General features: G+C 42.0%; 1 pseudogene; it reads left to right on the top strand.

Moving 5' to 3' along the window:
- Positions 1–8,825: 8,825 nt before the first annotated feature.
- LOC114617493 lies at positions 8,826–8,941 on the top strand (annotated as a pseudogene).
- Positions 8,942–11,963: the final 3,022 nt, after the last annotated feature.

Below are 11,963 nucleotides of genomic sequence, written 5' to 3'. Positions count from 1 at the left end.
TTAAACCTGAAGGCAATGTTATGAGATTAGTCCTGGAGCAGCAATGTCCCAGGTCCTTAACTGAGGCAAGTACACATCCTTTGTTGGAAAAACCTCCTTCATTCCAGGATGCAAAGAATCTCCAACAACAAAGGCCCAAGCAAACTAAGCAACTCAAGTTTCAAAAGTAGTAAACACACACACACTGAGGCCACAAGAAACAGCCTTCAAAAACAAGAAGACTGCAGATGTTTGGATTAGCTGACAGATTATTTTTAAAAAGCATCTTTAACACATTTATACTAGAAGCTACAAAACCAGCAATTGAACACATGATTGCTGTATTTATAGCCAGTGCACGTAGCATCACAGAGAGAATGTTATTGTTAGATTAACAAAGAAAGCATCAAGAACAACAGTCAGGGTGGTAAAGGAACTTAAACATTAAAAGGATAGAAAAGAATTTGTCTATCAAAAAAATATTATAAAGGAAAGGGGATATTCTTCCTGCAGAATGGGATGAAATATTAAGAATCATATATCTAAGAGCCTAATAATAGCCAGAAAATATAGAAGTCCTATAACTCAACAGAAAAGAAAAGGCAACCCAAGTCAAAAATGAGCCAAAGGATTGAACAAGTATGTGTTCAGAAAAGACAGGAGTGAGTGGCCCAGCATATGAGACGAGTGATCAGACCTACTGTGAGATAGCCCATCGAGTCCATTAGGATGGCTGTAATGACTAAAAAAATGACATGTGTTAGCATGCTTAGAACTGCAACCTTTTTATGGTGATGTCCTGCTGCTCAGCCCAGGTGCTAGATGCAAAGCAGAGCAACTGGTTCCGAAAAGTTCCAGATGCCTGCTTTATGAAAAATATACTACGCCAAACCTTTAGCTGCCTTTACTCTCTGCATGCTTCAAATAAAAATATTTTGTCCCACACAATAAGAAAAAGTATTCTAAGTGTCCTCTTTGTTGATGTAAAAAGGGAGCAACAACACCTGGGGTTCTCTCTGTTATAAATGGTAAGAAGTGGTTTTAGGGGGTTGCAATTAGGGATTGAACCAGGCTTTCAAACATGATAGGCAAGTGCCAGAACAGTGGTACACATGTAAGCCGTAAAGACATGAAGGGCTTAAGTAAGCCCTAGATGTTTGCTTTAGCTCAAAAACCATGGTAGAAAATTCTATCATGTCTCCTTTGCTTGTAACAGCTTTCATGCTGTTTAAGAAGCTGCCCTATGGTTTTGCTGTCTGATAGAAATATAGTGGGAGCCAAATGTGTAATTTTATGCCTTCTGGAAGCCACATTTCAATATCTGATCAATACCTTTAAATTATTAACAAGGTGTTTTATCTTTTTTTCCATAGTCCATTTTCAAATCCAGTGTGTATTTTACACTTGCGGCACTTCCTAAGGCAAACTAGCCACACGTCAAGTGCTCAACAGGGAGATGTAGCTGGTGACTGCCATCCTAAACAGCTGGGATCAATGGTCCCCGGATGAGTGACCACACCCAAGGCTCTAGTCTGAGGAACGAGTTCTCCCTGCTCAAACCCACCTCCCTGTGACAATGGAGCATGTACTTACAGAGGATTAGAACTGGTCATTTTTTAAATCTTACCTCTCTTTTGTTTTATGTCTATCTGAATGTCCTCTGAATTTGGTCCTAAAGGAACTTCTTGAGAATGGGAAAATACTCATGGTTACTGAGTTCTTAAGGAATCTTAAAAAAAAATTAAGACCACTCACTGTTCATCAGTCAACAGCTTCACAACACACTTGACGCAGGCTGCCATTTGATTTCAGCTCTATTTAGAAAAATGGAGCCTAAACATAGACTGGCTCGCATCCAAAATGTAAACTAAGCGGAGCCCAGGGGCGGGGGGATGCTGAGCCTGTGGTTCCCCTGAGCTAACACCCCTGAGGACGCATGCGCGTCTCTTTACATGATTAGATTGTATTTAGACTCCACTTGTCGGATCACACACGGTTAATTCCCTACATTATTTATACCACCGCTATTGTCCATCGTTTCAATGTGCTTTCGCTTTCCTCCGCCTCAGTCACTACAGAAACCAAATTTAAAAGCCTGACTTCATAACTTATTTAGCATTGTTCTTGGGGGGGAATATACAATTGCCAAAAGCTCTTGTTTCCTTCTTTCTTAAGGAACAGATATTATAATTTCTGTAGAACAACTTTTGTAGTAATAAAAGCCAAATACTGACTAATTACCAAGAAGCTGCAGAATGAGATCATCAATATTTATGGGAATTTTCTCCCGACCCATTTTCACGATGTAGTTTCTAGTAAGTGTTGTTTAGTGAGTGTATTCATTTTGCGGTAGTAATTGCATAAAGGTGTAAGTAATGAGAGCCAAGCATCTCTACCCGGGATTCATTTGTATGCTTATATGCACATTCATTTTGTAGGTCTTCCCCTGTTTTGCAAACTGTATTTTATCCAAAGCAGCACGGAATAGTATTTAACTAACCTCCGGTACCTGGAGTTTCCTACCTTTCAAACTTCATAAGCCAATAAAAGATATTTTAATTAAGAGGTTAGCATAAAGTCATCAGTTTCCTGTTCTGCCACTTATGGTAACGGAAAAACATAAATTGACCACTTATTTTCTCACGCGTCCTTCCATTCGGGCAGCATTAGCATGCATCCACTACCACCTCGCCCCCAAAAAGCACCTACCCGATGGATCCTAGTTAGGGAGAGGAATCTGCCTTGCATACGGGCTCCCATGGGCTCCTGATGCAATTGTCGCTCTAAAAATGCCTGTGTTAAAGAGAGGCCACTTCAAACTATGAGAGTGGACAGAGGGTTAGCCCTGTATTAGAGGATATAGCCTACACTGAGGAAAGACAGCTTCATTATCCTAGTGTCTCTCTGGAGGTTTAACTGAGATTCCTTGCAGTAGCATTTAGAAATACTCTCTAACCAGCTAGGCATGGCATCCCCATGCTTCAAACACAGTTGATCTGGAGAGAAACGTGTACATGTGTGAAACATGCCATGGATTTCAGAAGTTTACTATCCCCAGAAAGGACATATGTTTCATCAGCTGTTTGTCTGTTGTTTTGAAGCATCCTCTCACTCTACAACTTGGACTGTCCTGGAATTCTTAGCAACCCCCTGCCTCAGCTTCCTAAGTGATGGAATTATGTGGGAGCCACCACATCCTGGTCTTGTTATTGTTTATATTCATTGAAATTGAACCATAACATTTTAGTCAGACAGAGTTGTTTAAATAATTGGTAAATGATAACCCAGTCTAGTCTGATGGCATATGTCTTAATATAGCAACTAAAATCATTTCAAATTGCAGGTTCTGTCATGATTTTGTCAGGCAGGACTTCCCTAGAGCAGTGGTCCTCCTGTTGGTCTTTGGTCCAACAGCAGCATCTGAGACCTTGTGAGAAATACCTTCTCCATACTCATCCAGAGCCTCTGCGGATGGGATATTTGAAAAGCCCTCCACCCGTCTCTGACCACGTGGGTGTTTTGAGTGCTCTGCTGGAACAATGCTTATCAAACAAACTTTAACTTCACACACACACTACCTGGTGAACAACTCACCCTCAGATTCTCATTCAGCAGGTAAAAGGTAGAACTCAAGGTTCTGCACAGGATGTGTGGGACACTGCTAGTCCCAGATCATTCCTTTAATTGGAAAAACCTAGAACATTCTCTCAAAGACCAACTAATCAGCACATATCCATTCTCCAAGAACTAGGACCACGAGAGTCCACTGTGCTAACGGAGAGGACTGTGTTTCCCTTTAACAAGAGAAATTTAGTCAGGACCCTTTGAGAGCTGTAAGTAAATTCTCCCACTTAGTTGTTTGCATCATCAGACAACCTGCCATGTTCATCTAATAAGGGACCATGTGTCCACATACCTGCTTTCTCCAGTAGGTTAATAGGAATTCAGGATATTTGGACCTGGAAGACACTTCTACAAGGCTGGAACATTTGAATGAAAAATGGGTTCTCTAGCCATCCATTTAATTAGCACTGTTGCTTATATCTGGACACCAATGTTTTAATCTGAGTTACTATCTGCTGATTTTAACTCAAGAGAAGGCAAGGAGAGTAAAGAACAGAAAGGAAGCTCCCCAGCTGTGTTGAGTGCACTTGAGTTTGTCCATCATGATCAGAGCCAAGAGTTGGTTATACTTTTCTCAAATTCAACTTGGTTCCCACATATTGAAGAAACAGTTGTCCCCACATGGAACTAGATGGATGAGTTGCTGTGGTTTTGGATGGTTTGGTTTGGTTTGGGGGGGGTTGTTTGTTTTGTGTGTGTCTGTCTGTGTGTATGTGTGTGCATATATGTATGTTTAAGGTAAATGTGATTTTTATTATCTTTCTCTTTCAGTCTTGGCAGAAACCTAAAATATGCAGTTCATAATTTGTGCAATATAAGAACATGCTGCAAGACAGACTTGTCCCAGATAGATAGATAGATAGATAGATAGATAGATAGATAGATAGAGATAGATTCATACATGTGTGAATTTCTTTGTTTTTTTTTTCAAAGTTTATGCTGTGAGTTAAAGTCAACAATTAAATTCGGTTAGAGAGAGGAGTCAGAGGATAAGTTCTGCTGTGTCTAGATCCCAGTGGCCCTGAGGAAGCTAAGCCAGAGCAGTGAGATGAATTTAACTGCTGAGTTCTATGTTAATTGATCCTTACATCGATATAAATATAAAGCAATCAGTTATTTTTTGAACAGAAAATGTGAAAACAAGTTCGACAGATCAATAAAATAAAAGGTTAAGTTAGAAGCTCCACAATTCCTGTGCTTTATTTCATTGGTTGATTGGTTGGTTTTTTGAGACAATCTTCCACTAAGTGACCCTAGCTATCCAGGAACTGCCATGTGGACCCCCACCAGCCTCAGACTCACAGAGATTTGTTTGCCTCTGTCTGCCTAGCTTGAGACTAAAGACACATGCATACCACCATACCTAGTTGATTCAGGCCTTTTGTATGAAATTAGATACCTACAGATTATAGTAGAATGTTAATTTATAGCTATTGAATTTGCTTGGAAAGCACATGGTGTTGTCAACCAAAGAAAGAAGGATGTATCCTGGATGGTCTGGACGTTTAATTTGGGGTAGGACACTCATAGGCTTCCTATCCTTACAAAACAGTGACAAACTGCTCTCACAAGGACTTGGTTCTATTTATCTGCTCTTCCCACTTACTAGCCTGTTGACTTGAACAAAGGCCCTTAACCGAGGGACCCATTCTCTTCAACTCATACTGCCCACAGATAAGGGTTTCACCGTGGTTTCTGCATAAATCCTGTTCTTCCTTGGAGTTTTCTTTTTCCTGAGATTATTACCTCCTGTTGAGGCATGGGACCACCATCCATACTTTTCAGTACCGTGGGGACTATTGGCCCTGCCTAGAAACCTCCCTATCCTCCACCTCCTCCTGTCACCCAGCACACCCGGCCAGCTCTTTCAGAGATCTGTAATATCACTTCCTCCCAGCAAAAACCCCCATAGCCCAATCCCTCCCCAACTTGCTCTGCCCACCACACCGGGCTCTCTTCTGCTGAACTGACTGCTCCTCCTAGAGGCCAGTGGTCTGCAAACATCAGGGTGACTCAGATTCAGGATCTACCAATAGAGCTTGCATTTCTAAAAAGTTTTCATGGAATGATGCGGCTGCTGGTCCGAAATTACTCTTTGAGCACATTTTCTTTAGCCTACCAGAGCTTTGAGGAGAAGAAGCCCAGTTTATCTCATTTGGTATCCCTGGCTCCTCACACTGAGATACAGCAGACAGCTGTTGACTAGAAGAGGAGATAGTCAAGTTATACCTCTTGCCAGTGTGTGGGGAGATAAAATGTCAAACTATTCTCAATGCACCAGAAGGGCCCACAGTTTTCTCCATCGTGATCCAGCTCCCTGTGTGGATAAGCATGCAGGAAGGGCTCAGAACTTCAGCACACTGCCCAATGTTACTGAAAATGCCTTTTCTCTTTTACTTTGTTGTGTCAGTTTGTGAGGGATGTGTGTGTGTGTGAGACTGTGTGTGTGTGTGTGTGTGTGTGTCTGAGGAATTGCACCCTCAGTCCACAAATTTTGTTTTGAATATGTGAAATGATCCCCTAGGATCAGACACTTGGAAATAAATATGATAAACCTTGTCTTCTGACAAGGATCTCCTACTTGATAGCGCTCATCTGTCAACACATAAAAGAAGACATGTACGACACCAACTAAAGAAGCATGTCTTTAGGACTGCTGGGTTCATTTCCAAAGCACACTATTCAGTGCTCTCTCTAAAATCAATATCCTAAATCAAGTTGAATTAAATTTCTCTAACCGTCCAAGAAACTTCAAAAATACGGATACCCAGGAGGGTTTCTCAAATGCTCCAACTTTAGTAAGAAAATGATGAGGACACACACACATCAACATTTTTAAGTTTCTGGTGAGTCCCCCATGGTAGTTGTTTGAGCTCACTGGTTAATGCTTCATTTATATATTCATCGTTACAGTCAAGGATGAGAACCACTGCAGGAACCCAGGCAGTAATTTTCTCATGAAAGGATTTTTGACCTAATAATTTTTCACCTGGAACGGGTTAGGTCACAGTGTTAAAGGCAGGGTTCTCAACCTGGAATGTTACTCTGTTGCCCTTTGGTTTCCTGGAGGGAATAAATGTGGGAGGCATTTCTTCCAAAGATCAAGTTTTGCGTCATGGTGCTATGGGGCACGAGCCACGCCACAATAACAATGGGGCCATTAGTCAATAGACCAGGATGTCACAGGATGACGCCAATTACCCAATTATTCTGAACTCAAAGACTAAATCTCTGACATTTGTCTCCTGGTACCATGACTAGGGTCTGATCTGGAGATGTAATTACCAGAACGTCCAGCCTTATCATTTCTACTGGTACAACATCCGGGTAAACCAGGGTAGGTTCATGACTGTACAGGGACAGACAGACTAAGGATGGTTCTGCATTAGAGTACAAATATGGTGGTGTCGACAATTAACCTCCCATTGAAAATACATTTCCTGTTTATGCCCATGCTCTGGTGGGAAAAATTGGGGCCTGAATGTTATGTTTGGAACATGACTTCCTTTGTCCTTAGTTCATTTAAAGTGGGATTATAGTTTTAATTCAGAGAGAGAAAATTTCTTTTTGAGATCAAATTACCTTGGAGCCATAGTTGCTCCCTACCTCTCTCTCTTCACCCTCTTGCCTCCCCTTTAAGTCCCAAAGATAAAATCCAAGTATTCGCCACACCACTCTGTGCTGGCCTCTGCCCAAGGACCTAGCGGAGGCCAGCGAGGCTGTGTGCGGCCTGAGACACGTCAGTTCGTTAAGTTGTTCAATGTGAGCACTAATTTTTACAATCAGGTGATAAAAATAGATGTTTTCCAAAATGGACAGTAGACAAAGACAGAGAAGAATATAAGTTTTTCTGACACATGCCCACGGGGCACTTTATAGCTAGTTAGCCTGACACCAGAACACAAGTCACCAATGGGTGTTTGATGCCATTTATTTCCTCAATTACTGTAGGTGTCTTTCATTAAACAACTACTATCAAAGAAAGTGCTTCTTACAAAAGAGTGATACGGGGGACAAGAGGCTGCGAATGTGCAAACTAAAGTTCACTGCGTTTTTAATAATAATTTCAAGCCCAATAAAGATTTTATATCCAAATATATCACAGGGGAGTAGATGCTGATGCCACATTAAAGGTTACTACACTAGGCCCTTCGCCTCTTTCTTTTATTTCTCCCCCTGCCCAAGGTAGCACCCTCCCTTTTGAAGAAAGCAGGTCTGAGGTCCTGCCACGGGCCTTGAGTGTAATGTTTGCAAAATTTGGGGCACATCTTTTGACCTCTTCAACCCTATAGCTCATGACAGAAGGCTAGGGGGATTGTAGCAACTAAGGCTGGAAGATATGGCAGATTCTGCCCAGATCTACCCCACACCCTTCCCCCCAACTGACCTAAGCCCTCTTTAACCCTTGCATAGAAGGTAAAAGAGCTAAAATATTCAGAAAAATGTTCACCAAGAAGCCAATAAGAACAACCTCCCAGTCTATCACCTGGATTCATGTGTGGGTGCTGAAATTTATGCAACTGGGCACATTTTCAGGTCCTCGGTTGCCAGAGACACATTTCAAACCCTTGAGAGTTGCCTGTAGCTCATTACTGTGATATTTAAGAGGACAGAGAGCAAGCTGTGTCGCAATTCATCTCCAGGGGGCACAGCTAAAGAAGGGAGTGACCTTCTGATAACCTGAAGTATTAACCACCAAGAATCGAGGAAACAGGGCAGTCACCTGTTCCCTGTAGTCTACTCCCACAGATTTCATCCCTTTCTCTTGCCTTCCTGAACAAAGAGAAAGAAAGACTGGCGGTGGCAGACCTTTGAAGGTAGTCTGCTTAAATGTTAACCCAGCCTCCTTGCAAAGTGTGGTAGCATGCCCGCCTTCCTGCCATGGGTTCCCAAGGTAAACCTGCCCCTGAGGCTAACTGCCATGTGAAAGTTGCCGTTGGAATTCCAGGGTCTTCCATATGACTGCATCCATCCGAACAAAATTACTTTATTATGCAATCATCATACTGGTTGGTATTTGGAATTCATATTTAATGCTGCCTCCCATAATACCTTTGGAAATCAACATCAAGGCTTCAAAGTAATAGTTTTAATATTGATAAAGATCAATCTTGCTACTACTTTTAAATAGAAATCTAATTGGGAGCAAATCCCCCATATACTAAAATATAGTAAGAGCCAATAACAATGAAGTCAATTTTTTTCTAATTCAAGCCTGAAAAGTGCTCGCTTCGGCAGCACATATACTAAAATTGGAATGATACAGAGAAGATTAGCATGGCCCCTGCGCAAGGATGACACGCAAATTCGTGAAGCCTGAAAAAAAGACAATCCTTTTATTTCCAATACACACGGATGGAGCTGGCAAGCCTCCCTATGGTAGACGCTGGTAGTATTTCCCAATATTTAGCTGTTCACCATTTTAGGGTACACAGAGGTCACGAATCCCCATCCCCTGGAGTGGGGATATAAGATGGCATTATCTCTAACCAATAAACAGAGAGCAGACAGGAAACACCTTGCTTCCAGGCAGAGTATCTGTTGGCAGTGGCTGGTTCCATTCTTCTCTTCCCGATTGATGAGCCCTGAAGTACTACAGATGCTGAAGCCCTCTGCCTCTCAGAAAGATAAAAATTCAAAGCAGGGTTTGTCTTCCTCCTACATACCAATCCACAATCAACATGGATGGTATACAAGCAGTAAACCTTTCTCAGTTCAGCCGCTGATACTTAGAGTCATTTTTATTTTTCATTAATGTGTGTGCGCGCGCACATGTCTGTGCATCTCTATGTTGTGTGTTTGTTGTGTGTTAATACACATCCATGTATATTCATGCATGTATGTTGTGTGCGCAAATGTGTATGAGAGACAGACAGATAGACAGACAGACAGACAACTTTCAGGCACTGGTTTTTCTTTCCATATTGTAAGACGGGCTCTCTTGTTTCTTCTGTGCTTTGTACTCTGGCTAACTGGGTCAAGAGAATCCAGATGATTCTCCATTCTCTGCTTCCCATCTTGATGAAGGCTGCTGGGATTACAGATACACACCACATCTGGAATTTTTTTATGCAGGTTGCAGGTATCAAACTCAGGTCATCGGGATTGCAAATCAAGAGCTACTTACGGACCTCTGAAGCTATTTTTATCATAACCATAGCTAGTCTCTGAATGGTACACCATCCATAACCAACACTGGCTTTCCCTGTAACCATTACAGTCATAAAACCAGATGTTTCCTCATGTTTGACAATTAGACACCTTCTGACATACCATTAGCTGCTTCTCTAGACTTCCACATTTTGATGTCCCACGGATTTCACCATACATTCACATCATGGCCCCAAGTGCCTGGAGCTGTCCTTTCAGTACTGTCCCAAGTTAGCCTTGCCCTGCAAACCATCATTCCAAGATCTATGTAGCTGAACTCCCCGTGACTCATTCTCAGACACGCTACTCTCCTGCCAGAGTGAACTGTATAATCACATAGCCCAATGACTCACACACACAAGAAAATGAACTTCCAAGATGAGGACTTTTTGTGAAACTTCTGTGCTCCCAGAGTCTGACATAGTGACTGAGAGTAGATAACCACCACCATTTGAAGAGGAGTAGCATATGGTTTGCAGATTTGCTCACACCTGGAATAATCTAGAGTCACTAACAGCCAAGTCTCTGTCTTTATAATTAACTTCATATTATTGTTGCCGTATTTTAAAACTCCTAGGATGGCTTCCAATTAGCATATTAAAGTACAAGAGAGATGACTCATTTGTTGAGAGCCTTTAAACGCTGCTCACCAGCACACAAAGCAAATGATGTATGCATAGAAGCAGCCAAAGTAGGACAGACTGGGCAGCTGTGCTACTGACAGTCATTAAAACACCATTTTGGAAAAAGTAATTCCCAACTTTGGTGAGTGTCGTCCTCTTAACTGATTGTGGGATTCAGTGACACCCACCCTCGATCCCAGTGCAGACATTTCCTATATTTACTTTCAATCTATCTGCAGAAGGCATCTGTTAGCTCACATCTTTCTTTTGTTTCTCCTTCTGAGCTGTAAAGACAAAAGGTAGTCAGCCATTCATTGTCTCCTGTTACTAGTCTGTTGTGAGCTTAGGTGTGATGCTGAGGAGGTAACCTGCTTGTTCTCAGCCTGGACGTTTATTGGAACCACTGGGGATCTTTAGGTACATAGATGCCTGGGCCTCACCCTCAAAGAGTCCAACATAATTAACATGGGACATGATTCAAGTGGTTTTTTTTAACCCTACACTCAGCATTCAGCATTGAAGACTGCTACTTTAGCCCAGTGGCCACTAAAAAATACTAAGCCATCCTGCTACCTGCTGGACATTACACTGAGACCTGGGATACAAAAATAAACAAAACAGTCCGAGTAAAGTTCGTCATCGTCCAATTAAAGAGAAAGGTAAATTACCTAGATGCTAAGATTTAAAGACAGAGGATCTTGCAAACAAAGGAAGGTAATTAATTCAGGCTGGGAAAGTTAGAACATGCTTTCTGAAAGAGAGAGGTTGCCCTGGATTGGGAGCAATGAGTAGCATTTGGTCTGCCAAAGAAAAGCTGCCGAAGGCATGCAATAGAGAAGATGGTGTCTATGATGTACATGGTTATGATGCCTGCAGGGCACTCAGCAATTAACACAGTTACAGCCTGCCGTTGAGTAAGTGGAGGAGGTATGTGGAGGCCAGATCAGAGTAAAACAAAGGCCCTCGAGCCTTGGCACCAAAGTCACCACAGAGTCAGAAGTCAGTTGGCTACCTGAGATCTGAGATTTACCTCAATGCCTGAAGTCACTGCTAGTGAGTTACAACACACATGGCAATGAGTTCTTGACTTCTTTAGAGCCCCTTTCCTACATAGCAGTGGCCTATAGGGATGACCAAGGGATGGATGTAGGAAGTTAGCGCCCTGCCATCTGTATCTTCATTCTCCTTTTCTAAGGACCATCTGAAATAAACGCACAACCTTCTAGAAGTCATGAACTCTTCTACAAACTGAACTGTCCCTTCTGACTGCAGCTCCCCCCTCCCCACTTGTTACTGAACTTGGGGCTCCACCGCACATCCACAAGAAGTCAATTAAAATTATAGTCTTTTTTAATAGTCAAATTAATAGTCTTTTTCTAAAGAGGGGATTCATTTAATGTAGTCACATTGCGAAGAACAAAAACATCTCATGACTCACTCCAGTACTTCTTCAGGTTCCTGAAATGAGCTTGAGGATCAGAGTCATGTATATGTTAGCAGTCCTCAGTCACAGTGTGGCCCTGCCCGTCCTTGGTTAGGCTCCAATCTAACAAGTAAGATGATATACATGTGAAATCTCTTTCTGAG

The sequence above is a fragment of the Grammomys surdaster genome, unplaced genomic scaffold (genome assembly GCF_004785775.1).
Source record: "Grammomys surdaster isolate TR1022 unplaced genomic scaffold, NIH_TR_1.0 136, whole genome shotgun sequence".
In the NCBI taxonomy this organism is placed as follows: Eukaryota; Metazoa; Chordata; class Mammalia; order Rodentia; family Muridae; genus Grammomys; species Grammomys surdaster.
This window is presented reverse-complemented; position numbering and strand designations above follow the sequence as displayed.